The sequence below is a fragment of the Sorghum bicolor genome, chromosome 3 (assembly GCF_000003195.3).
Source record: "Sorghum bicolor cultivar BTx623 chromosome 3, Sorghum_bicolor_NCBIv3, whole genome shotgun sequence".
In the NCBI taxonomy this organism is placed as follows: domain Eukaryota; kingdom Viridiplantae; phylum Streptophyta; class Magnoliopsida; order Poales; family Poaceae; genus Sorghum; species Sorghum bicolor.
The window spans coordinates 43,606,289-43,632,123 of record NC_012872.2 but is presented as its reverse complement, the minus strand read 5'-3'; positions in this window follow the sequence as shown (position 1 = coordinate 43,632,123).

Genomic DNA, 25,835 nt, shown 5'->3' with positions numbered 1-25,835 from the left:
TTCTATTATTTATATTTTCTAGCATTTTATCATTAGATGCCAATTTCTTAGATAGATTATCCATTAGCTTTCCTTGATTAGACACTAACTCTCTCAGAGGTGGAAAATTATTATTATTGTTGTAAGAATTGTTACCTTGATAATTACCTAAGTAGTTAGGCCTCTGTTGATTCCAACCTTGATTTTGTTGAGGACGGTTGTAGTAGTAGTTGTTGTTGTTGTTGATGTAGTTCACATCCTCAAGCATCTCAGGGCAGTGGTTGCCTGAGTGTCCAGTGTCTCCACACTCCTCACAAGTCATGTGAGAGTCGTAGATGTGCATAACTTCTTTCTTGTCTCCAGCTCTATCGTCGAGCTTCTTCATGAGCAGGTCTAGCTTTGCAGACAGCATGTCTACCTCCTTCAGCTGATGTATACCTCCACCTCTCTTGTGTGTCTGGGTCCTCTCTTCATTCCAGCTTTGGTTTGACGCCATCTTCTCCACAAGAGCTGTGGCTTGTGGTATAGTAAGTGATAAGAATGCTCCTCCAGCTGCAGCATCCATGGTCTCTCGGGCACTGTTGCTGAGCCCATGATAAAACGTCTGCATCAGTAGCCAACTCTCCATTCCATGATGGGGACATTCTAGGATGTAGTCTTGAAAGCGCTCCCATGCTTCTGGAACAGATTCATCATTTTGTTGCTGAAAACTTGTAATCTTCCCATGGAGAGCATTAGTCTTGCCCATGGGAAAGAACTGAGCCAGGAAGTTTGTTGAGCAGAGTGCCCACGTAGTATTCTTCTCCTTTATAGCGTAGAACCACTGCTTCGCTCTTCCTAACAGTGAGAATGGGAAGAGGCGAAGTAGTATAGCGTCTTTGGAAACTCCTGCTATGGTGAATGTGTTGCAAATCTCCAGGAAGTGTTGTAAATGAGCACTAGCATCTTCGTGTGCCTTCCCACAGAACTGGTTGGATTGCACCATGTTGATAAGTCTAGGCTTGAGCTCAAAGTTGCCGTCGATCTCTGCAGCAGGTCCAGTGCAGATGTTGTCCGTAGTGGGAGCTGAGAACTCGCGGATCGATTTGTTCGCCATGGCCTCGAACTCTAAAGACAAGTTTCGGTGATCTTCCTGATTGGATGAAGCTTCTTCGTGAAGTGTTGATGATCTCTTCTTGAGCTTGGCCCTCGTCTTCTTGAATAATGCTTCGGGATTGTCAACAAAATTTCTTGGAAGATGTCTTCTATTCATACATTCCCCTGCATAAGATGAAACAGGAAAATATCGGGGTAAAACTGTATGAGAGAATAGATAAGCTCAATCATATTAGTGATGCGAATGATAACTCAAAATCCTTTATTCTATTCCTAATTAGTAATCAACCTTCCCCGGCAACGGCGCCAAAAATGCTTGTTGGGTATTCTTAACATCATTACCAAAAGTAGACTAAGTTCTCTAAATCTAGTAACGGTGCCAAAAATGCCAAACCTATCCCTCACACCACTTAAGCCAAGTTGTCATCCCCAGCATGATATAAGAGACGCGGTATTGAAATATGCAATTGCTCTTCTAAATAAATAATGAATGAGATCTGCAAGCGCACAGATTAATACCGATGCAGCATTTTAACCGGGAAGTATTCCAGGTATCGTTATTTATATTTTTACCACTAGGAAGGGATTAGCAATCATCACTATTGATTACAGAATAGAATATGAGATTGAGCATCTATCATTGCATGTATAATTGAGAACATTTATCTAACTCTTCATACAGGGATAAGTGTCACATAAAAGATATATGAAATAATAATAGTGACAAGGATAACTAATCTGATCTAGCCACATAATAAATATGATAAGCACCTCAATTAGATACTCTAGAAAATCATTAGCATGGTATTAGAACGAACTACAAGAATATTCCCTAAGTTATTCTTAACTATATAGTCTAGCATATCATAGTTAGTGCAAGCATACTTAGCAATCATTGCGAGACAAGACTACGCCCATGCATAGTGATATTAGCAAGGAATATGAGAAACATAGCAATCACTCCCCTGTAATAATGTTGCTCTGTCAGCCCAATACACGAGAGGGGGACTATATAAGAATCAATGAAGCTGTCACTATCACGAACTACCCCACGATCTGGCATATTGGGTACAATCGCAGATAAATACGGTATAAGCACCACGCCTACACAATATCTATCATTTACCCATGGATCCGATGGACAAACGCTATACGATCCTAAGCATGTATATAGATCGAATCTAACTAAGCCAAGTACATAACTATGATAAACTAAGAACAATATAATCTTGAATATAAGCAAGTAGAGCAAAGTCATAAGCAATATATTGAAGTAGAACAAAGTCATATTCATAATATTGAAGAACAAAGATAATTAGAAAGCAATTAGAAGCACAATTAGAGAATTACCAAGAATCCTCCTGACAGATCCGGAAACCAATCGAAGATTGACTCCTTCTAGTTCTAATCCTATGTAGCTTTGCTAATCTAGATGTCTAATTGATGTGGTGGCTCTAATCTTGATCAGAGGCTTCTTCTCCCTTGATGGAACAATGAATTAGGGTTGAGAGGCTCTCTCCTCCAGGGGCCAGGGGGTCTGGTTTTATAGTCCCTTCAAGTGAATATGGGCCATTGGATCAAACCGACATAGATTGTATGGTTTATATTCATCCTTTAGGTCGGTGGAGATCTCCCGCAAAGCAGAGTCCTGATTGGACTCAGGGGCAGGGCGGGCGCCCTGACCAACTGGGCGGGTGCCCAGGGTCAGGCCCCGTTTCGCCTCCGCTTCGGTCTCGTGGCTTCTGGAGTCTTCTAGATGTAAGATAATTGTGCAGCACGTTAATATCTTTATGTAATCCCGACGTGTGGGCCTTTCTTCCGTATTTCCTGATAACCCCCTGCAGAAATAGACAAACACCAAAACTCGTGGAATTCTGTCAGATAAAACCCTAAGTCTAGATCTTGATTTCATTTGGATCCTTTTCTTTATTTATTTGATAATTAAATTTGATACTTAAGGACCGTCAACAATGATGAACCTGTTAACATGCTCCATAGTCGATGTATCATCCTGTCTAGAAAACTTAGTGAAATCTGGTACCTTGTACCGATTTGGAAGTGGAATTAAATCATATGCAGGAGGATACGGCGTCCGATAAGAGTAAGTGTTGACTTTGGGTTTTATCCCAAATTGGTCTCTCATTACTTCAGCTATCTTATCGGCCCAATAAGCATCGGCATCTTGCCGATGAGGTGGTTGTGGATCTGGCACGTGCTGGTAAGCTTCCACGTGTCTCTGAGGTGCACGATCTCCATGGAACATTGGATTAACCATTGCCTGCTGACCACCAAGTTGCTGGCCCAGATTCATCGGCTGATTGATCAATCCTTGATTCTGAAACCCAGGTTGCACTAGTCCTTGTTGAAACCCTACAGCCTGATGATTCTGTTGAGGCATCTGTGAAAAGACAAACTGCCCTGTCCATCCATTATTAACATTCATCGGTGTTGGTCCTGCCGATGACTGGTAATTGGGCATCATCATTGAATTAACATACCCTGGCTGTGTCATAAACCTTTGTTGCGTCGGCATTGGATCTGACGATGCATTAGGCATCTGGAACATTCCCAGTGAAAGGTCTTGCAGTAGTAGTTGTTGAATACTGGGGATTCTGGGTCATCGGCGAGCTTGGAGGTGCCGATGCCATAGGAGCCTTGCCTGTCACATCAGCCACTTGAGATGTCCCAGGAGCTTTTGCCATCAACTCCGGGGCATACCATATCCCCACCAGTTGGGAGGAACAGATCCTAACATTGCCGATGCTAATAAATATGTAGCAAGCTTGATTTGCCCATCCGACGTTGATGGATTGGTTGTCATCGGTGTAGATTGCGCATTAGTCAGCGCTAATGTGCTTGGAGGAGAAGTGGCTTCTGTACCCGCAACAGCTGTAGTAGCCGATGGAGCAGTGACTACCGATGTTCCTGGCTGGTGACAAGCAGGACCCACATAAGATGGTGATAGTTGTCCTTCTTTGAAAGTTCTAGCCACGGCATTGAAAACCGTATTGGACAGTACACCTGCTTGATTGATCAAGGCATGGTTAATAGCACTGGCAACCATGTCTTGAAGTTTACCAGGATTGGCTTCAAAAGTTATTTGCCGAGGCATCGGCAATGCTTCCTTCTCAATCACCTCGCCACTCCTGTTGACACTGAAGGATTTCAAGCATAGCTGCTTGTAGTCCTCCATGGCTTTTGCCATAGCTTGCTTCTGCTAATCTCTGAGATTGGCTTCCGTCGCGGGGATGACGTTCTCCAAGTCAAAATTGGTGTTCGACATGTTGATCTTGATCTTGATTCTTGGTCCCACTGGGCGTGCCAAAAGATGTGTTGGTGCAAAAGCTGATCTACAAACACAAAGGGCTAATACCCGATTCAAACGTTAAGGCGTGCCAGCCAATTTGACCTTACAATCGAAAAAGGTGGTAACTCGAACACTTTGGTCCCGACAACAGGGATGCGCCCGGATGTCACGGCCAAGAGTTGCTCACGCGGAACTTGAGAACACGCCGAGTTTGACTTGACGAATTCCTAAGAACTCGTAGTAAAAGGAAAACATGACAAAGTCGTCGAAAAGTAGATGCTAGAATATATGTGAAAACTTGTGTTTGATTGATTGATAGATGTCTCTGTTACATTGCCACGGGGTCTACATTTATACCCTGTCCTAAAGAATTACAACCAGACACGACTAGAACTCGAATTCCAAAATAAACGGAACCCGTATACAAAACGAACTCTAATAACTAAGGAAAACATTAAACTGTCCTCCGTAACTGATTGGTATACTGTGACGAGCCAATCGGCAACCCCTGCATCTTCCTCCACGACCATCGGCAGACCGCCTTCCACCGTCATCGGCAACCATCAGTGCTAGTCATCGGCATGATCCCGTTACTACTTCCTGGACTTAGTCATATTCTGTCGTTCTCCCATCGGCACCAACCTCCATCGGTAACTCCCCTATGGATTAGTCACCATTGCCCCATCTGCCGATCTACACTTGATTAACTCCAGGTGCGTATCCAAAGACACGTGTCTGAAAACGGTGTCAACAGAAGCTCCAATTTGAACATGGTTAACGCAGCCTTGCTTACATATAGTCTATTTTGAAAATGCATGCTTGGGTAATGTTAATGGAACCTCTTTCATGTGTCCTACATCCATCACTATCTATAGTGATCACTCAAAAAGTTTCATGAAGTTTGGAATCAAAAGGTCACATGAAATGATGAGTTACATGCTTGTTGGAATGACCTCATTTGAATGGAACCATGGTCATCAACTAATGCTTGCAACCTTGCCCAAATGACTCTAGATGAACTCTACAACAAAAGTCATAAAGGGTTCATGTTGAGCTTGTGCCCAGAAAATGCTTCAACTGGCCTAAAACCTTAGTTTGAGCTTTATCAAGTTGCTGCTTTGACCAAAGTGAAAGTTTGAATTCTGTACTAGTTATGAGATTTGACCTTAAATAAAAGTTGTAATTTAGCTTCTGTAGAACAAACTTTGTTTAATGGTCAAGAGCTAGTTTGGTATCTATCCTTGTCAAATTGAGCTCACAATATTCAATGCAATGCTGTTTTGGATCTCTGAAATTTTGGCTGTCATCAAGGTGCTCAGTTTCGGGTACTCTAGTTGGGAGCTTTGTATCTTCCAGCCCAAGCTGAAACAGTACAGGGTCCCTTAATAAAAGTTGTATTATAGTCTATATGCTACAAACTTTGTTAAAGTGTCCAAGTCTGAATCTTGCCCTAAGCATGTCAAATAAGGGACACAAGATTGAAACAGCTATTGCTTCCAGCACTTGAAGGATTCTAAGTCTGAAATTCATTGTCATTAGGGTGGCATCCCGCGTTCTCCAAAATTTATTAAACAACTTGAGTTGACCCCATAATAAAAGTTGGAATATACATTTTGGAGAAGAGCATACAAAAAGTTGCATCAAGTTTGACCTTGTTTTGACGATTAAGTTTGAGGTTTGCTAATCACCATCAATATGTTGACACTAGTGAATTGACATTAAATTATCTAGTAATTTATAACTCTAATGGTCATGACCCTTCAATCAAAAAGGTAAGGTGGGCCGAGTAGAGCAAACTTCATTTTTTACCCAAACTCCAATTCAGCACGAAAGCAGCCCGAAATAGCATCCCACGCCGGAGACTTTGCTGCCCGCTAGGTGTTCCTGGCAATGCCGACGTGTCGCCCATGCAATAGAGCACGCCCCCACCATGGCTGCTGTGTTGCTGCTGCTCCCTCAACCATTTTGGGACGACAAAGAGCGCTCCGCACTCGCTCTCCACTCCCTCTGGCTCACTATCTTCCTCTCCCACTCGCTCCCCATTGCTTTTCTAGTGAGCTCCGGAGAGGGTCGCCAAGGCCACCATGGCCAAACGAGCAGAGCTCGAGCTGCCACTGCCACAACAGGCGCTACTCCCTCTTCCCCTCTATGCAGCTCTACAGCAAGCCTAGACCTCCCTGTCGCCAACCCCGCTGCCGTTGGCAATAGTTTCATGAATTTGGGAATAATATATGAAGAGCTATAAAAATAACAAATGCCCTGTGTTGCTTTGCTCTTATTCTGAGTAGATTTGCATGTTTATATTGTTTGGCTCAGTTAAGTTGTGAATCATGAATCGATGAAAACAAATGAGTTGTAGTGATTTTAGTATTATTTTCATAAAGCTAAATAGCATAATTGTTTCTTAAGCATATGTTTAGTTATAGTGGTTTAAACTACTGTTTCAGATTCTGTCTAAACCTAGACAGGGTTGCATTGTTTGTTATGTAAGACCTTGTTAGTGGTAGATTTAGCTCTAAATGTTTGTAACTAAGTTGTTCATAATTTTGTAAGCTTTTTATAAAGTATATAACCATAATTTATGGACATATGAAACTCAAGTTATGGTTGTTTAATGTGGCATGATAGATTATGTCCATGTTTTGAACAGAGATGTCTTCATGGGGTTAATTTACCTTGTTAGTTCTGCATTCATATTTAGATGATAATAGGAAAGTTGTAGATAACTTTATAAGCTTTCCAAAAAGTTAAGAATCATGTTTGCTGGATGTCTACAACTCCAGTTATGCTTCTGTGAATTGCCTATTAGTTTTCTATTTGTAGTTGTACCTCTACTGTTTGGGCAGCATGAGCAGTCTTGATTGTGGAACTAATTCCATGATATAAATGATATTTGTTGTTCAACTTGTCTATGTAATAGATCTAGATAATTTATTAATATATCTTATGGTAAAATTTGCATGATTTTTTGTTGCAGTAAGAGTGAGTTATTGATTTAACTTGCATACGGCTTGATAAATGGTTTATAATTGTAAATAAAAATGTAAAAATGGAAAATATTATTCCACTACAATTCTATGCTATTGTTGTATCATGTTTATATATAATATGGCCATGTGTTTGAAGAAAATATGATTTGTGCATTTATCTTGCTCTCACATGGTTAATTGTAATGGCAATTTGTATTTTTCATAGATGTTGCTATGTTTATTCAAATTCCATGAAATCTATACAGTAGTCTATTGATGGTATCCAGAGGCTACTGTAATGTTGATGGAAATTACTGTGCATTCTTGGTATATGTTCTTTAATTCATCTTATTATCCAAATAATTTAAGAAATACATTAAATAAATTTATTGGGTAATGACCACTATGTTTTCTGGTGTTCATTAGATATGTGCAAATGGTTGGTAACAATGGTTTTGCTCAAATGCATGTTTGAAACATAAGTTAATAATTATTTGTTTGCAATTGTTGTTTCTGGACAGTTTCTGGAACTGCTTGGATTACAATATGTAAATGATGTTTTCTGGGAATCTTGTTTATAGAAAAGTTGTAGACAATTCATCCATCTAGCTGCTGTTAAACTTTGTAGGCATTTGGCCTAATGGTTTGTGAGTTATGTCTGTTCAAAGTTGAATTCCAGAAATGCCTGCTCTTTGTTTGTGAGGGACAGATTCTGAAACTTTATAATTTCAACCAAATTAAGTTGAGAATCATGATTTAATGTCTAAATATAAAGTGTAGCTAATTTCATAAGTTTCCAGAATGTCTTATTTCATGTCTTTTGGAGTTGTGTAACTGCAGTTGTGATTTATATACTCAGCTGCTATTAGCAGTCCTAAAAATGGCAAATTCCTTTTATAGCTGTTGTTTGGTATTTTTCTATGTGTGAACCATACCTTCCATAATGGCCAAGTTAATAAACCTGAGCTCTTGTGAAACATGTATGCCGTGTCTAATATGCTTAGTGTTGCATTCTTTGTTGTCTTAGCATGTTGGTTGTATAATCTTTAAGTTGAGCAATGAGAAGTGCTTATGTATGTTTAGTGTAACCATGCTCTTGCCTTGCTTCCTATGTGTGATGCATTGTCTATTGCACTTCTATGTGTTCAAACACTTGCATCTTGCATCTCATTTAGGTACGCTAGATGAACCACGTGAAGGACTTGATGGTGGACCTATCTAGATGATGGAAGGACTACACAAGTGTTGTAACCTCAGATGTCGTCAAGACGGAGCAAGCTAGCTTAACTGACTTGTGTCGGACTTCAGGCAAGCCCTGGAGCATTCTAAGTCTCCTACCCTCTCTTTTTATAAAAGCACAAGAGTATAACTTTGTATGATGCATTAGGTGATAGGAGTTGAATGAAACCGTTGGTGCATATTTCCTACCTTGTCCACTATATGTAACTACCTGAACACTTACTAGTATGAGAAAGACGTTCTATGCGGCATTAGCACCGGTCGGGAAAGGCCTGTTGCCCCGGTTCCCGAGCCGGTGCTACCCTTCCGGGACTAAAGGCCCACCCTTTAGTCGCGGTTCAGGGCACTGGGGCTATAGCCCCCCCCTTAACACTGGTTGGTTATACCAACCAGTTTTAAAGGGTCCTCCTAGGGCTGCCACGTTGTAGGACCCTTTAACACCGGTTGGTAAATACCAACCGGTGTTAAAGGTGTCCTTTCTTTCTTTTTTTTGGGTTCGTTTATTTGGTTGTGTTTATTGTTTATATATAATAATAATATGTTTGTCAATATGTATTTTATGCTGATATAATAATATATAAATTACACGCATATTAAGCATAAATATTATTATATGCTTAGCTTTATAGTTAAGCTTTGCCTATAATAAAACGAATATGCCACATTAATAATTAAATAGATAGATATGTAAAAAGCTTTATATATAGTTTTATAAGTACAAGATTGGTAACACATATACACATAGAGTTTTTTTCTCCAAATCTCTAAAGCTGATACAAATGATCATCGTTGTTTGGAATAAGAGTTTCGTTGCCGTTGAAGTGAAACTCGCCGTTTGCATTGATCACTTGCTCGCAGAGGATTTCTGCTATCGTCTCTTGAATAGCTTTGATGCGGTCTTTTTGCATGACCTTTTCCCTCAACCATTCCATCTTCAATTTGAAATAAAAGAAAAAGGTATTAGTTATCAAATTTATTCAATATAATTTAGGAGATAATGAAAATAGACATGTAACATACTCTGAGGGTCTCTGTGGGTGTTTGATTGATGTGTATCATCAAGAATATGCAGACGTATAGGTTGTTCCCCCCTTGTTGTCATAAACACCATTGTACGATATATAAAAAAGATTAACGACCATGGCAATTAGAAAGCTAAAAGTTAGCGAAAGTTTGCTAGCTAGTACAACTTACTTGTGGATGAATTATATTAAGCGGCGCTTTACAACCAATGAGATGTTCATGGTCAATAAATCATTCCTAAACCCTACACACAGCCATTATAGATCGTCAACTAATAATTGTTGAGTCATATCATGATATTCTTCTAGCTGAGATCGACATTACGTACCTTTGAATAATGTTTACCATTTTTTGGTAATTTTCTTGTGGTTTTCTCGGGGAGACAAATTATCAACCGATTCTTGGGAATTTCAATGACCATGAGTATCCAGTGAAAGCTATTTATTACACACATATATATAGTCAGGTCTATAACTATATAAAACCCAAATCAAGTAATAATAAGTAAAAAAATGTGCATGCACTTAATAACTATATAACTCACTCGAAGTTGTAAGGGAAGAGTATTTTTTGTTTTTCTTTTTGGTGCACGAAGAACCTCATAAGATTGGTGCAGACTTCTATCTCATGAGATGTTGTCCACACTGCCTACGGAGCCTTGAAAACAATATAAGGGTCAACTAACCAAATATTATTGTCATTTTTGCTTCTGAGCTCTCTCATTTGGTGCCTGCATATATACATACAAATCTTAATTGTGTAAGGATTATATACATATAATTAAAGAAGGTAGAAGTTTAATAAAAAAGAAAGAAATACTTACAGACAGAAGCAGCTGACGAGAGATTTGTCGAGAGCGTCGAGGTGACATAATTGGTGCAATTCTTCTAACTTGACGTATATGAGGTCATCTGCATGGAAGTAGTGATATTGTCGAATACGAACAGAAATCCAATTATCTTCCCTTTTAGACGCCTCCATGCACCACTTGTTCATTGCAAACATTTGTGTGCCGAGCTCATGTAAATGCTGAGGGTTCATTAGACTCCTGCCTGGTTCATATCTTTCCCTTCATTGATCAACTACCTCAGCCTTTTCAAAAGTGTGACGTCTAGCAATAGTGGCAATGTCTTCAATATTTAGACCGCTTTGTCCAAAGTATTGCTCAAGCGAATTTAGCTCAGACAAGATTAAAGATTGCTTTGGCATCAAGTCCTCATTTGAGCCGTATTGATTTGGCACAATCAACGGGGGCACCGGTTTTGAGACATTCCCGAGCTGCGGGACCCCCTTTCCTACACTCTTCCTGGGTTGTGCAGACTTTACCAGAGAGCACTCATAGTCCGAAAGTGTTGGCTTCTTCTAAGCTTCCCGCTGCTTAATTTGGTGGTCCACCACCTTCTTCCCTAGTTCCTTTGGCTTTACATATAAGTACTGCATTTCTGGGTTTTGCCGCTCTTTCGCTTCCTGGTTCAATTTAGTGAACCATTGTTTGACCTCTGCTTTGGACGAAGCAATTACCTCCTCTTCAGTCTTTTCATAAGATAATTTCTCTGGTGTCTTAGCTTTTTTGCTGAGGCAACCTTCTTTGGAGGTGGGACCAATGACATCAGTCATTCTAGGGCGAACAACTTCTGACTACCTTCCTTTAGAGGTGATGGGACCGACCGTGTACTCTTTGGAGAGGGCGGTGCAGGCGGTGGAGGCGGTGGGGCCGTTCTTTTTGGTGTTGGAGAACAGGGTGGAGGCGTTGGAGACCTTGGTGGAGGATGTGGAGACCACGATGGAGGCGGTGGCGGGGTCGGTGCGGCCTCCACAGGTGTTGGAGGAGATGGGCTTGCAGTCGTTCCATCGAATCCAGCATCGTCATCACGCAGGAGAATGAACTGCACTTAGGTTGGAGGAGTCCCTACCGACAAAACAACAAGTTTTGTGAGCAAACTTTTTTTAAATGCAATACATAAATAACATAAGAAGTAAAATCACGCACAAACCTATGGTGAGGAAGAGGCAACACTGACACTCCTAGAATATTTATGAATCGCTTGCGCCAACAATTAAACGTCTTCTCAGCTTCACTTAAGGTCTTCTCTTCATCTCCCCTTCTATTTCTAGAGGCACGCTGCCACAACCTCTCTCAACCCTATCAACCGAGACGCTAGCATATCCAGCTGGTACTTGTCAGCTATGGATTCTTGGAGTTCTCATTCGGTCGATGGGGTTGACAACACCGATAGCCACCTTTTTTGTTGTATTCCTGTCTGGTATGTGCAGTTCATAGGTAGTAAAAGCCTCTATGACATCATCCACGTGGAAGTGTAGCTTCGTGTCATCCTAAATAGTTGGTACTTCCATGGATGCGCAACTGCTTTTTAATTAGCCTGGGTGTTGACCTTAGGCTGTGATGTACCTTGCGCTTTCGTCATTTGACTAAGTGCTTCTTGTACTTGCCTTTTAATCTCTGCTTGCATCCATTCTTCACCAGATTTCTCGCGCTCTTGTGACTGCATAACAAAAGCATCCAGCCGGCGGATCCGCTCTGCCTCCTTGTCCTTATTTCTTTGGCAGCTTCTGTAGGTTTCTTGATTAGCTTTGAATGAATGCAGCCATGTTATTGTCCTATAGCCTCTCGTACGCCCCACCGTGCACATGATTTTCAAGTGCGTACGTGAGTTCATCCTTCTCCCTGTTGGGCCTGAACTCACCAGACTTAACCGCCTCTCGTGCATAGACTAGTCTCTCTGCTGCTCTAGAGATTTCTGGGCCCAAAACTAGCACCCTGGTGTCGAGGTCCACGCTTCCCCTATGACCGTAGAACCAATGCTAGGAGCGCTCGCTCTAATTCTTTGCTATTGTCTCGGGTGTGACCCCCTAGCAAACATCTCCTGTTCCATTCTGTCCCACTTGGGAAAGACACTCTTATAACCACCTGATCCCATATGTGTAACACTCCTAGTGTTAGCTAGCATGTTAACCATGAGCATTACATCAACATAAGCATCATCATGCTCATTCATAAGCATCCATCATGATCACATGTCATCTTATGTATACCATGTATGATTGAATTGCTTGTATGGCTTGTTATGAGTGATAATCATGTGGGACCAATGCATATAAGTTCACATTTCCTTCCAAAATACTTTAATCATGTTTAGAATAACATTTTGAACAAAGTTCATGTTGGAGGTTTTGTCCAAAAACATCCCTAAGACATGGTTAACCTTAATTTGACCTAATTGACCCCCTAGACCCCTTTTTGAAGATGTTTTATGAAACTGATGTTAGATACCTTGCATGTCTATGACATCTAAAACAAAGTTGTAGTAAAGTTCATAAGCTACAAAAGTTATTTTGATGACTTTTTATGAAAATGCTCAGAGCACACTCAAAATTAGCTCACAAGGCAAAAATCAGGGCTGTTTCCACAGTTAGCCAAATTTGCCTAAGTCTGAGTCGACACAGTTTCGAGGTAGGGTACTTGGGAGCTTTGTAGATTGAAATCTAAGCCAAACCAGACTTCGATCCTTTAAGCAAACTTGTAGAAATCGTGTAGCTCTATCCAAAGGATCAAATCTGAGCCAAAACCACCGAGTAAATGTCGAGTAAAACGTCGACGAAGTTGGAGTTTCAGTCACTGTGATCGAGCGTTGCAGACACTGTTTCAATTTCGACAGTCACCATCCGCCACAGCGTGTCCAGCCAGGTGTTGACCGTATGCCGTCGACGGTCCCTCCTGTCAGTCCCCACGACATCCACAAGTCGCCACGCACCGAGTGGACGCCTTAGACGCGCCATTCACCCCTCCAGTGCTCCACATTGCGCCCGCCTTCGTCCTCGGCGAGCTCCGCCGTGCTTCGGCGAGTTCTCTCGGCCGCTCCACCGCGTCTCCGGCCAAGCCAGTCCGCCCAGAGCTCTGCCTCGACGTCCTCTACCTCGACGTCCACTTGTTTCCCTTAGCCGAGCACCGGTGAGGCCGCATTGCCAACTCCGTCGCGAGCTCCACCTCGCCGGAGTTCGCAGAGATCACCGGCAATGTGGCCAGACCTCTCTGGTTCACCTCTGGCCGTGATTCTTCTTCCTATAGCTTCGTCTTCCTTCACTCTTGCTCGTCCGCAACTCTACCACATCGCTGTTGCCTAGGTTCGCCGGCGTAACGCTGCGCAGTACCGCCTGTTGACGGTCCTTAAGTACTAAAATTAATAATCAAATAAACATGAAAAAGGATCAATATGAAACAAACATCTAGAATTAGGGTTTTATCTGATAGAATTCCACGAGCTTTGGTGTTTATCTATTTCTACAGGGGTTTATCAGAGAATATGGAGAGAAGGCCCACATGTCATGTTTACAACGAGATAATTACGTGCCGCGCAATTTTCCTCAATCTAGAAGGGTCCAGAAGCCACGGGAACGAACGGGAAGCGATTCGGGCTCGGGGGCAGGGCGCCCGCCCACCCCCCTTGGGCGCCCGCCCAGGGTTGGAGTCCAACCAGGACTCTGCTTCGGGGCAAGACTCCACCGACCTAAAGGATCAATCTAAACCATACAATCTATGTCGGTTTTATCCAATGGCTCACGTTCACTTGAGGGGACTATAAAACCAGACCCCCTGGCCCCTGGAGGAGTAGAGGAGAAATCATTATTCAGAGGTAGCCATCAAAGTTAGGGTTTAGAGCTTCTCTCCCACAGAGAATTAGTATTAGCTACTCCCTAATCCTTCAAGTTTAGAGGTTTGATTAGATAGCAATTAGAGAAGTAGAGCACTACGCTCTGGATTCGGATCGTCGGTAATAAAGATTGGTATTATTCATATCTTTCTCTAATTCTATTGTTCTAATTGATAATGAGTTTATGTATAAGTTTGCAAAGCGTTTAGCTCTTGACGCGAGGGAGTTAGGTGATAGATCACATGTGAGCGTGGTGCTTAGATATTATTTATCTGCAAATGTATCCTATTGGCCGAGTCGTGTGGTAGTTCGCGATAGTGACAGCTTCATTGATTCTTATATAGTCCACCCTCCGTTGATAGGACAGGCAGAACCTGTATTGTGGAGTAAGTCATGCGATGCTCTGATTTACTTTATCAATGTTCCTTATACATGAATGAAGAGTCTTTTATGCTATATATGATCTTGTAGATAACTAGAGTAGATTATGACTTAGTAGTTAGTAGATAACTTAGAATCCATTCTCTAGCTAATCCGACATCACCTACATATATGAGGAGTAGTCTATTTTCTAATCGCTGTGTTATCTACCCATGAACTTATAATTCATTATCATTATCTTTATGGTTTACCCCCTGCTAAAGTATGTGACTGTGTGACGAGTTTCTTATTAGTAATCATGTTCTTGCAAGTTTATCTCTAGTCTATGCCTTGATAGATTTTACCCCCTTGATTTAATTCCATCTTCTTGAGATCCCTTGAGCAAAATTATAAATAACGATACCTGGAATACTTATCCTGGTGAAATGCTACAATGAGGTGTTTTATCTGTGCGCTTGTGGATAGAATAGATTATTTTCTAGAGAGCCTTTACATTTATAAATACCTTTGTACACTCTGGCGCCATGCTAGGGATGACAACCTAGTATATAAGTGGTGTTAGCTAGTGTCAACAAGCATTTCTGGCACCGTTGCCGGGGACTTATAGGAATTATACGAATCTCAGGAATAAGTCATAAAAGGGAACAAAAGGGTAATATTTAGGAAAGCTAGAAAATCAATCAAGATTATTCATATAAAATATTAGACTAGACTATAGAGAAATAATTGCATAAAAACAGCTACTAAGTGAGAAATCATAACAAGGCACCTCTACTTTGGCAGGTTCACTCTGTTGGTTTTCTATGTTTATATTTTTATACAGGGTATAATAGGATTGACTTTGGGTACATTCAACTCTTCATCATCAGAACCAAAGCAATCTAGAGAAGAAGAAGCTAGCTACCAATTGCTGAAGCTATGGCACAAAAGACCTTGCAAGAATTCTCTGCTCCAAGTCTTGACAACATTCCAACTGGTCCAATATTTGCAGTAGAAGAAGGAATACCCGAGTTTGAGCTCAAGTCAAGTCTCATCAATTTGGTACAAGCTACACAATTCAGTGGAAAGGCACATGAAGATGCTAGTGCACACTTGCAGAATTTCTTAGAGATTGGAAGCACAATCCACATCAACGGAGTTGACAAAGACGTCATACTGCTTCGCCTCTTTCCATTCTCACTAGATGGAAAAGCGAGGAAGTGGTTCTACACTCATCAAGATAACATCAACAACTGGACGAACTTGTCAGATGCCCTTCTATCAAAGTTTTTCCCTATAGGCAAAACAACTGCCTTAAGAGGAAATATTGTAAGTTTCCAACAGCAGAAGACAGAAGCCATTTCAGAAGCATGGGAGCGTTTTAAGGATACATATCAGATTGTCCTCACCATGGAATGGCCACATGGCTACTTATGCAGACCTTCTACCATGGATTAACCCAGAAGACTCGTGAGTGCCTAGATGCATCTGCTAAAGGATCATTCTTGGAGCTTACAACTGGAAAAGCAGAGATACTTTTGGATAAGATAGCAGAAAACCAAAGCTGGTTCAAAGATAAAGCTCAACAATGTCATCAAACTGAAGAAATACCAGAAGAAGTAAAAGCATTATCAACTAAGATGGAAAATTTGCTCCATTGGATTGACCAGAGGGCCAAGTTCAAAGAAGATCACAGGGCCATTGAGACAGCATACAAATATCAACCAACTTCGAGTCAACCCAATAGCAAAGGTATGAATTCAGGTAATACTGTCAAGCAACTTTCATTAAAAGAGATAATTGCTCAACAAACCAAAATAATGATGAAGTTAAACAAAGGCTAGATACAAATGAATCATCTCTAAAAGATATACACAATAAAATGGATTTTCTACTAACTGCCTTTGATGAACAAAACATTCTTAATAAAAGGGTAGAGCTTAAATTAATAAAGATAGCTGCTGCACTGCCTGTTGCTACTAACATTAAGCAGGTAAAGAATATAATACTAGAGGAGGTAAAGCCACCAGAGATCCACCATACCCAAAAGAGAAACAAAGAACATCAGCACCAGTGCAACCAACAGTGATAGAAGAAGAAAGCCCAGTTGAAGCAGAAGATCTGCTCCAACCACCAAGAACTGGAGAAATGAGGAAAGATTTTTACGACACCAACTATTTGCCATTTCCCAGAAGAAACAGAGGACTGCAGTCGGATGAGCAGTTTGGTAAGTTTGTAGAGGTCATTCAGAAATTATATGTCAACATACCTCTGCTCGATGCCATACAGGTACCTACATATGCAAAGTACATCAGAGATATTCTTAACAAGAAGAGACCACTGCCCACCACTGAGGTTATCAAGCTGACAGAAGAATGTAGTGCGGCCATCCTCAATAAACCACCAAAGAAGAAGGAAGACCCCGGATGCCCCACTATTGACTGCTCAATTGGAAACCAACACTTCAACAATGCACTTTGTGATCTCGGAGCAAGTGTCAGTGTGATGCCAGCATAAGTCTACAAAAAGCTTGATCATGCAACCTTAGAACCAACATCAATGTGCCTGCAACTAGCGGATCAATCGGTTCGACACCCGTTGGGCATCGCTGAGAACATTCCAGTCAAGATCAGAGATTTCATGGTGCCAGTAGACTTCATAGTACTGGACATGAGTCCTGACTCGAAAGTGTCTGTCATCCTTGGAAGGCCATTTCTGAGCACTGCCAATGCCCACATTGATGTCGGGAAGGGAGAAATCAAGTTCAACATAAACGGTCAAGAAGAACACTTCACATTCAAACCCAGACCAGAGAGAGACTCTACAGTGAAGGAAGTTCATGAAGAACCACTGGAGACACCAACTCCGGAGGAAGGTAACTCAGAAGATTAAAAGATCTGGAGGTCCAGCTCGGGGGACCTAAAAATCCCGAACCCTCACCGGGAGGTAAATCGGTATTTATCTGCATTATTAATTTTCTCATATTTAATTCTTGCGTAATTAAATCTTGCATTAGTCACATTTATTCATAGCATTATTATAATAATCAAAAGCCCCATATAAATAATATTCGTGGTGTGTAACAACCCATATTTATTAATTATTGTGGAGGCACAAAAATATTTTCCAATATCATTTTCATTAAGTTTCAACTCTCATAGATTTTCCTGCATTATATTTATTTATATTGATCTTCTAGAAGCATGACCCGCACTCTTTGGGTCCCACATGTCATACACTTCACCTCACATACATCCCATCACATTTATTTATATTTATCTTCTAGAAGCATGACCTCCACTCTTTGGGTCCCACATGTCATACACTTCACCTCACATACATCCCATCACATAATTTCATCCACCAATATGTTTCCACTCACCTGACATCTTTCCACCATCCAACCACTACCAACACAGCATTATTCTGCGTGAGATCAAAGCAAGGAAGCAAGTGGAGGAGGCACACCCAGGATGGGCATCACAAGTGGGCGCCCGCCCACCTACCAAGGGCGCCCGCCCTGTCCGTTTTTCCTCCTATAAAAGGCCACCTCCAGCTCCCCTTCTCTTCACACAAACACTCCAGAAAACCACACAAATTTCAGTTTCCCGAGAAGGAGCTCTTGTAGTGAAGAGAAGAAAGTACAGAGAAAGAGGAGAGTGGAAGAGAAAGTTGGAGATCTTTTGAGAGAGTATTTATCACCTAGCAAGTAGTGATCCCGCTGTCCAAGCGAAAGTAAAAGTTGTTTAGGGGTAGGCTTTACCAAAATAGAAATTTGTCTTGAACGATTAACCCCAGGACTACTGACACTCCGGACAGCTGACCACTAACATTTTATCTCACATTTTCCACCAGTTGTGTTTTTACCAACTTTTGTTTGCAGGATGTTTAAGAAGGTGAAGAATACAGGGAAGGCTCTCAAGAACATTGGTACAAGGAGTTCAGCCCAACACTCCTCACAGCCATCAGAGATGAGCGTCGACCCGACACCCATACAAGCTCCATCATCTTCATCAGGTCAGCAAGTCAAGGTCCTTCTCAAGATAGGAGACCTTGGACTAAAGACCCGAAGAGAGAAGAAAGTCTATCAGCAATTGAAGAACAAAGATTTCATTCAGATGATGGGTTGGACAAATTTTTGGAATATAACTGAGCTGGGTTCTCGTCTTCTCACCCTCGAATTTCTTTGTACTTTACAATACTATGAGGGGGGAATTGTTTTTCGGATGTTCAAACAGGAAATTATGTTATCTTGGAGGGAGCTGAGCGACCATCTTGGTTTCTCTTCAAGATGCATCCTGAACATTGACTCCGATTTACCCAACTTTGAGAGACATCAGTTTTGGAGAGAAATATCTAGAGATAATTTTTACAGTCAAGCCCGAACCAGTGACATGGAACACCCCCGTCTTAGGATGTTCCACAAATGGCTTGGGTACAATCTTTTCTATCGTGACGATATTAGGAAAGTAAGAGTAGGAGATTTACAACTTTTATATGCTGCTATTAGTAAAGTACCTACTTCACCTGTTACACTATTAGTTTCTCATTAGCTTAGTATACCTAGTCTTCAGGGACCAGTAGGATGTACTTCACTTATCACTCGTCTAGCCACTAATCTTCACTTACTAGAAAACTCATCGTTGGACTTCATAGAAGAATTAAGAATTTATCATGGCTATGACACATTTAGACAAGCTCGGATGTTAAAGAAAGAGGGAAATATAATGTATATGCTATATGATGATAAAGGCAAGATTCGGTTACCTAACCCGAACCTTGGCCTCTACGCTGTGCAAAACTTTTTGATTGAGATTACAGCAACACCAGTGAACCAGAGAACTCCACAGCGAGTGGCATCTGAAAGGATAACCACTCACCGAGAACGCACTTGGTATGGAGCTGACCCTGGACCAGAAGAAGCAGCGCACCTGCATTATTGCGATTACAACCCTCGAGTCCTTCGAGACCCATGGGCTCGTCATGCGCAACCACAAGAGCCAATAGAGGAGACATGGCCGGAGAGCCAAGATCACCAGTGGACAAACCCACCTTTTCATACGGGCAGGTACTCCACTGATACATATGGAGCCTCAGGATCTAGACCTCCGCCCCAATTTGATGCAGGACGATACTCCGACGCCTCCTACGCTTTCACGAATGACTACTATCAAGAGGCCGGTGCTTTCTTCACTCGTACCGACAACACCCTCCTCGACATCCAGAACACGCAAGCAGAACATGGAAGACTCCTGGAAGAGCAACAAAAATGGAACCAGGACCATGCCGCTGCAGTAGAAGAGCTGAGACAAGATACAACAACAATGAACAACAACATCACAACCATGATGCGGTTCTGGAACATCGGGTAAGACCGACGTCAACATCCAGCTTGGGGGAGTTCCTCCCTAAATTTATCAAGTAAGTTTCTATTTGCTCTTCTTATTTATTCTATTTTGTCTTAGTATTTATTTTATCTTAAAAGGAAAAAACTTAGAAAACCAAATAAATATTTTCTTGCTTTAATTTACTGCACTTTATAAACATGAAAACAAAATAAAAAGAGTGTGTAGATAAGTGTGCTTTATTTTTCTGCCAAGTTTAATCTCTAGAAAAAATAAAAAGTCCAAAAATATGCATGATGGAAATGATGAACAGTTGCTCTGTTTGCTTACTTACAAGTACCTAGCTTTTATATTAGAGTTCTTCCAGGAATTACTAAAACTAAAATTACTATCTTTGGGAAGCATAAAACTAAAGTCTAGGTAAGAGAAAGACATGATATAAAGTTGAGCTACTGTTTATCTTGTTCCTACTACACTAAGTTCTGGAGATTTATTTTGAAAACTTACAAATCACATGATGAGTTCCTAGCATAACAAAACTACCTACCACAGCCATACTTCCTATAACATCTTTTACTATATTTACATTGAGTTTGATCGGGCTGTGTAGACCCTTAGGAGCTTTTCATGTGGTTAAATTAAGATATTCACTTGCACACATCTACCACAGCATTCATCATCAATCATTAAAATTGCTAAAAAATATTATCACTCACTGTCCCAAGCATTGTTATTCTCTCTCTCTCTAAAAACATTCAATGCAGAAGAGGCATGGGTTATGCAAAAAAATATGCGAGGAAATAAAAAGGGGCAAGTGCCCGGAACCTCGGAAAAGAAAGAAAAAGAGTGAGACGATAGGTAAAAATTGACAAGTGTCCGAAGTAGAATTAGGGGTACAAAGATGCCCACTTGAGCGGAAAAAATGGACAAGTGTCCGACAGTAGAATTAGGGGTATCTATTACGCACCTGAAAAAAAAGAGAGAAAAAGATAGCCCATGTTCTCCCAAACCAAAGATCAAAGAAGAGAAGAGATAGCAATATAAGGAACAATGAGAACTAAGTTTTATTTATATATCTTCACCATCACAATCATTTACTCCACCACACATGCACATCTTGATTTAATTATATGCTGAGTTCCTTTGGATCCATGGCTCGATTAGACAACATATGTATGAGCCGTTTTCCACTCCTATGAGCTCCACTTAAATATTCCATTAGCTATAGGTAAGTGACATTATGGTAAGGATCCACAAAATACCACATATAGAGAGACTTGAGAGAATCATTGCTGGGAACTCTGAGTTTTATTTTGAAAACTTATGAAAAATTCTGGAACAAAGGTGAAGTATAGACAGGAGGGATAGTGCTTGACTTAACTATTTTGTCTTTCGATTACTTAAGATTTAAGTGCAGGTACTAAACTCCATAACACTTCACTCTAATCTGGAAGAATTTTATGTAAAGCATGTGTGTCTGTCAGGAAAAAAAACATCGAAGCAACTCCTGATCCGTCTAAGTTTAGCTATTTGCTCAGGGACGAGCAAAGGGTAAGCTTGGGGGAGTTTGTTGACGGTCCTTAAGTACTAAAATTAATAATCAAATAAACATGAAAAAGGATTAATATGAAACAAACATCTAGAATTAGGGTTTTATCTGACAGAATTCCACGAGCTTTGGTGTTTATCTATTTCTGCAGGGGTTTATCAGAGAATATGGAGAGAAGGCCCACATGTCATGTTTACAACGAGATAATTACATGCCACGCAATTTTCCTCAATCTAGAAGGGTCCAGAAGCCACGGGAACGAACGGGAAGCGATTCGGGCTCAGGGGCAGGGCGCCCGCCCACCCCCATTGGGTGCCCGCCCAGGGTTGGAGTCCAACCAGGACTCTGCTTCAGGGCAAGACTCCACCGACCTAAAGGATCAATCTAAACCATACAATCTATGTCGGTTTGATCCAATGGCTCACGTTCACTTGAGGGGACTATAAAACCAGACCCCCTGGCCCCTGGAGGAGGAGAGGAGAAATCATTATTCAGAGGTAGCCATCAAAGTTAGGGTTTAGAGCTTCTCTCCCATAGAGAATTAGAATTAGCTACTCCCTAATCCTTCAAGTTTAGAGGTTTGATTAGATAGCAATTAGAGAAGTAGAGCACTACGCTCTGGATTCGGATATTCGGTAATAAAGATTGGTATTATTCATATCTTTCTCTAATTCTATTGTTCTAATTGCATTATGTCTCTAATTATTATGTTCTTAGTTTGCTCTAGTTCTATATTTGATATAGTTCTAATTGATAATGAGTTTATGTATAAGTTTGCAAAGCGCTTAGCTCTTGACGCGAGGGAGTTCGGTGATAGATCACATGTGAGCGTGGTGCTTAGATGTTATTTATCTACAAATGTATCCTATTGGCCGAGTCGTGTGGTAGTTCGCGATAGTGACAGCTTGTTGATTCTTATATAGTCCACCCTCCGTTGATAGGACAGGCAGAACCGGTATTGTGGAGTAAGTCATGCGATGCTCTGATTTACTTTATCAATGTTCCTTATACATGAATGAAGAGTCTTTTATGCTATATATGATCTTGTAGATAACTAGAGTAGATTATGACTTAGTAGTTAGTAGATAACTTAGAATCCATTCTCTAGCTAATCCAACATCACCTACATATACGAGGAGTAGTCTATTTTCTAATCGCTGTGTTATCTACCCATGAACTTATAATTCATTATCATTATCTTTATGGTTTACCCCCTGGTAAAGTATGTGACTGTGTGACGAGTTTCTTATTAGTAATCATGTTCTTGCAAGTTTATCTCTAGTCTATGCCTTGATAGATTTTAACCCCTTGATTTAATTCCATCTTCTTGAGATCCCTTGAGCAAAATTATAAATAACGATACCTGGAATACTTATCCTGGTGAAATGCTACAATGAGGTGTTTTATCTGTGCGCTTGCGGATAGAATAGATTATTTTCTAGAGAGCCTTTACATTTATAAATACCTTTGTACACTCTGGCGCCATGCTAGGGATGACAACCTAGTATCTAAGTGGTGTTAGCTAGTGTCAACACCGCCGCTCTGCCATTCGCGACGGTGAGCACCCTAGGGTCCAGTAGAGCACGAGTAAAGTAGGTCAGTGAGTTCGCCTTGAGGAGAGGAACACGTAGATGCCCTTGGATCCGACCGAGACCTCGTCGTCGTCGAGTTTCACCGGCGACGAGCTCGTCTCTGCTTTCTGTGTCTCTGTCACGTGGGTCCCGTGTGTCAGCGGATCCCACCCGTCAGCCACTCTCTCTCACACACTCTGGTTCACTGTTTAGCAGATCCTTTGCTATTTTTGAAAAATTCATAACTCGAGTTTTACAGATCCAAATGGAGTGATTCCAATTTTGCTAGGTTCCTGTGTTGGTCTAGGTTTTATTAAAAATATGAAACATGCCATGTTTTTGTAGAAATAAATAGATATAATTTAATCTTGATTTATTAGGAGGTAATTAGATCTGGAGATCTGTTGATCTGGTGGCCATGCAAATTTAGGGTAGGGTTACTTATGACATGAATAGGCTCTGATAAAGTTATCATGATTTTTGGAGGTCTGATTGTGAAGTTATAAATAGTTCTTGGTTTAATAGGAGTTTCTTGTGGTATTTTTAGTAAATAAATTTTAACTCCTCTCATGGTGAAACTTGCTGAGTATTGTACTCTTGTGTAAACAAAGCTAGGAGAAATCTGAAATCTATTGTTTGACACTTTTTGATAGGGTTTCACATTTATGCCTTGCATGCCTTTGCTAGCTTGTTATTTTTGTATCTCACAATCTGCATGTGCAAGTGCCGTAAAAATTTTGCAGTAACCTTATAATAGTATAGATAGCTTGCTGTAATTTTCTTAGAATTTTTGAAGCACATGTGATGCATGTTCATTAAACCACCTTAATAATTAAATAAATAGAAAAGGTGATAATAGAAATGAGTTTTAACCTTGCTGTGATGTTTTCTGGTGTTTCTTAGACATGATCTATCCACTGGTGCATTTGGTTTGAACCAATGTTACAGTCTTAATATGTGTAAAATATTATTTTTTGCTAATTGTCTTTCCTAGAGCATTTCTGTGTGGCTGATAGCAATTGTTTAAGAACTACTTGAAGATGATGTTTTCTGGGAAACTTGTCTATAACAAACTTGTAGCTAACTTACTGATCTACTTCGTGTCCAAGTTTCATGACATTTGGTTGAGTAGTTTAGGAGCTATGAATGTTGCAAGTAGCTGCTGCGAAGTGCTTGCTCCCTGGATTTTCCAGAACAGCCCGCACAGCTTGTCTGTTTAACCCTGTTTTCGTAGGGAATCTTTCTGAAGTCTCTAGAAATGTTTTGTAGACAATTTGCTAAGCTTTCCAGAAAGTGTCTATTTGCTTAGTTTGGCCACCTGATGCTTAAGTTATAGCTGAAACTTGTAATTAGTTGGTCTGTCTAGGAAACCAGTGACTAAGTAGGAGTAGCTAAGGTTGATTAACTTGTCTGGTTAGCCTCTCTACCAGAGAAGAAGTATGCACTTACTTGTTTTTCTGTGATTCACTTAATTTTAGGAGTTTATGCTCATGTTTATACCTAGTTATGTGTTCCTTTGCTCAGCATCATGACATATTGCATCCTATGTGCATTCCCTATGTTTATCACTTGTCATGCATACATAGGTGCACCCAAGGGAGTGACGGTTTTGGAGTACGAACTGCCCAAGCCGGAGGAACAACAAGGGGAGCCACCTCAAGGAGCTGAGGAGGAGGACCTGCCAGAGTGTCCCGACCACCGTCCGTCCACCTACGTTGAAGGAAAGCCCCGGAGCATTATAAGCCTCCTACTATTTTTGTTATCATGTCCAACTATCAATTCACTATGGTTATGTATTGTTGCATTAAGTGTTAGGCATTGATATGACACCCTTGCTGCATAATGACTACCTTGTCAACCTCATACCTTACCTAAGTAGGTCCAGGATCGAAATGATGCTTAGCCATGCTTAGCTCGGTAGAAGCCGGGTGATTTCCTGTCACCTGCGAGAGATAGGTGGATGCTGATCACGGTTGGCTATATTTGCTATCGTGGAAATAACCATGTGCTAATAATGAACTTGAGACCGGGCGGGATGACGATATTGCAGCAACAAGGCATGGAGGTCTTGGGTGTGAATCTATCCCCATCTGTGTCGTTTAAGGACCGAATCGCTGTACGTCTCCGTGTCATGTTGAACTCATGCCTATCACTTAGTTGGCCAGATAAGTCATTCCGACCACGAAGCCTACGAGTGCAACTCCGGCCGGATACCCCGTTCTGTATGAGTGCGCACCCCGGTTGATAGTAAGTATGTGCGGGGAGTCAATGGCGTAAGACCGAGGTGTCAGGTTAGAGTCCAGACCCTGGCAGATTGGCGGTCCCTGGGGGTGCGGCGCTGGGCGGACCCACGAATTGGTCTAGAGTTGTGCTAAAGGTGAGCCGAGCTGCCCTCATGAAGTATATGCGCAACCCGGTTGGTAGTAAGTATGTGCGGGGAGTCAATGGCGTAAGACCGAGGTGTCAGGTTAGAGTCCTGACCCTGGCAGATTGGCGGTCCCTGGGGGTGCGGCGCTGGGCGGACTCGCGAATTAGTCCGGAGTTGTGCTAAAGGTGATCCGAGCTGCCCTCATGAAGTATGCTTGGGTGAGTGTTAGGAATACCCCTCCAGCTGGATAGGAATCGATTCGAATCGCCGTCTCTCCCGGATAGTGAGAACTTGACTTAGGCAGTGGCAACGTAGAACTCACTAAATAAACTTGATGGTTATGATGAGAATGTTGATAGC